This window comes from Palaemon carinicauda, chromosome 38 (assembly GCF_036898095.1).
Source record: "Palaemon carinicauda isolate YSFRI2023 chromosome 38, ASM3689809v2, whole genome shotgun sequence".
NCBI classification, from domain to species: domain Eukaryota; kingdom Metazoa; phylum Arthropoda; class Malacostraca; order Decapoda; family Palaemonidae; genus Palaemon; species Palaemon carinicauda.
In genome coordinates, this window is record NC_090762.1 from 31,354,592 (window position 1) to 31,357,091 (window position 2,500).

A 2,500-nucleotide genomic window follows, 5' to 3' on the forward strand; every position below is an offset into this window, starting at 1 on the left:
TGATTTGTTTTAGTTCCTGATTGATCACTACTGATGTAAGCAGACAAACAATGGACATTAATCGAAAAGTCCCGAAATCAATTAAAGAAGATAAAAACAGAAAATGAACCTAATAGCAGAAGAGTATGTTATCATTATTATTATTATTATAATTATTATCATCATCATCATTGCTAGGTAAGCTACAACCCTAGTTAGAAAAGCAGGAGGGTATAAGCCAAAGGGCTCCAACAGGCAAAAATGGCCCAGTGAGGAAAGGAAATAAGGAAAAAGAATAGTGTGCCTGAGTGTACCCTCAAGCAAGAGAACTCTGGGCAAATATTCTATACCGTGTAACATTTAAGACAACGAATATATCTCGTTTCCCTTGGGAAAAATGCCAAAAGCTTCATTCGTTAAGCCAGGAAGTGTTTTAAATGGACCCCATATTTGGCGATCTTTGGCCAAAAGATTTTAAATAAGTGTAATGGATTGATGTTTAATTTGGGTGTTCCCCATCGCGATATTATTTTAACCTTTAGGTAAAATCAGCTAGCCACTTATCAGAGATATTTACATACCAGGAAGTAATTTGACACAGTAAACTATATTAGAGAAGTGTAATTATATCATTCTGGGACTTTCTGGAACGAATGCTCATCCACACATAAGTATACAATTACAGATTTGTCTATATAAGCACACAAATACGTATACATCTCTATATCTCTGATAGTTAATTCAGCGTGAAAAAACATAACTGGATTATTCGGCGCAGCCGTTTAGGAGACAGTCTGTTCTCCACAAACTAAGCGTGAATGTAAGGTTTTTTCAAATTTATCTCTATGTTTGACAGCACAATCACATTTTAGTATTTAATCAACTGTATGGCAATACCATTGATCACTCATATGGAAAATATACATTACAGAATCCATTCACCAAAATATAAAAAAAAAAAAGTTCTAATAAAAACATGTTTTTCTATCTTTTACTTTACAATTAAAAGGGAAAAATCAATAAAATCATATAAAAAGTAGTACTGGAGAGCAATAAGCTTAAAATTGGATAAAACAGAATAAAAAGTGCTCTTAAAAGTGGTATAGCATATTATTATTTCTATCTAAAAGTGGCAGAATAGAATACCGATGCTTATAACAAATCATTGTTTACACAAAGTGATACATCAACAAATATCATTGCTTATAAGAAAAGGCAAAATTTTATAACATTGGTCACTAGGAAGTCACCGCTGCAAATCATTGCTCGCAGAAAGTTATAAAAAATATAACTGCTCCAAAAAGTGGCACAGAAGAATGCCATGGTTTACAAACAACTCTCTCCCTAGTTTCATAGCGTTTCGATATCACCTGGTTTGCTAATGTATCTTTTTTATTTCACGTTTCTATGGTAAGATCTAAGCTGTACAGAATCATTACCTGCTTCTAATCATGAAACGACCTCAGCTTACTGAATCATCCAGCAAAAGACTCGAAGATTTTGAACAATGGTGAAACTGAACAATTAAAGAACAGCGAGCTTTAAAAGACAAGTGTGTCTGCAAAATATGCTTCCAAAGCGAAATTTGACCATCGAAAACCAAAGAACAAAAACTGAAAATGTAGTAATTGGCATATCCACATTTCAAACCCTCCTCTTCTCGAAGCTTCTTCAAGTAGTAGACGACCTCTATGCATTCCCCAAAATCAAACCAGCCGACCCACCTCCCACCCCTCCTTAGTTATCCTCTTCTTCCCAACCCAAAATTAGAAAAGGCAAGATTTGGCGCTATAAATGGTCAGTGTGTCATATCTCTCTCGTCATACCCAGTAGAGGACCCCTACCCTGATTCCCACAACGCCAACCCACCAACCGCCACACAGGTCACCTCCACCGGTCCGGGACTAGAGAGGTATTTCAGCTACTCAGCCCATTATTATGTATTAAATCACCAAAGAATTACTGTGAAATATTAAAAAGGGTGATTATGCATTACAAAATATTACAAAATATTAATAGATAAGAGCAGAGATTCACCTGGAAAAAACTATTTTGCCAGAAATTCAGTGTAAAATTGTCACAGAAATTTCTTTTACTGAAATAGACATGACTGAAGTCGAGAATGAATTATCATACCTTTTTTTTTATCTCAGCTTCAAATAGAAGACTTAGTGCTGAATATTTATTCTCTTCCGCATAACCTCGATGTGCAGGGTGCTTACATCTAATACACTAAATACGCGATTTATTCTTTTATTAAACACTGAAGGATTACAGGTAAGGGAGTAATATATATATATATATATATATATATATATATATATATATATATATATATATATATATATATATATATATATATACGTGTGAGTATTTATATGTCCGGACATATGTAAAAGCTCTTTCCCGTATGCAACCTTCTTATAATGGTATTAATGCTCGCTCTCTCTCTCTCTCTCTCTCTCTCTCTCTCTCTCTCTCTCTCTCTCTCTCTCTCTCTCTCTCTCTCTCTCACTCTTCT

At 34.5% G+C, this 2,500-nt stretch overlaps 2 protein-coding genes across 3 annotated transcripts in view; one reads left to right on the plus strand and one right to left on the minus strand.

The window, feature by feature from the left end:
- LOC137630524 (SCY1-like protein 2) overlaps nucleotides 1–2,500 on the minus strand; it is a 332,551-nt gene that overhangs the window by 256,739 nt on the left and 73,312 nt on the right. The window lies entirely within an intron of this gene.
- The window catches only part of LOC137630523 (muscle-specific protein 300 kDa-like), a 61,936-nt gene that overhangs the window by 1,014 nt on the left and 58,422 nt on the right, over nucleotides 1–2,500 (plus strand). The window lies entirely within an intron of this gene.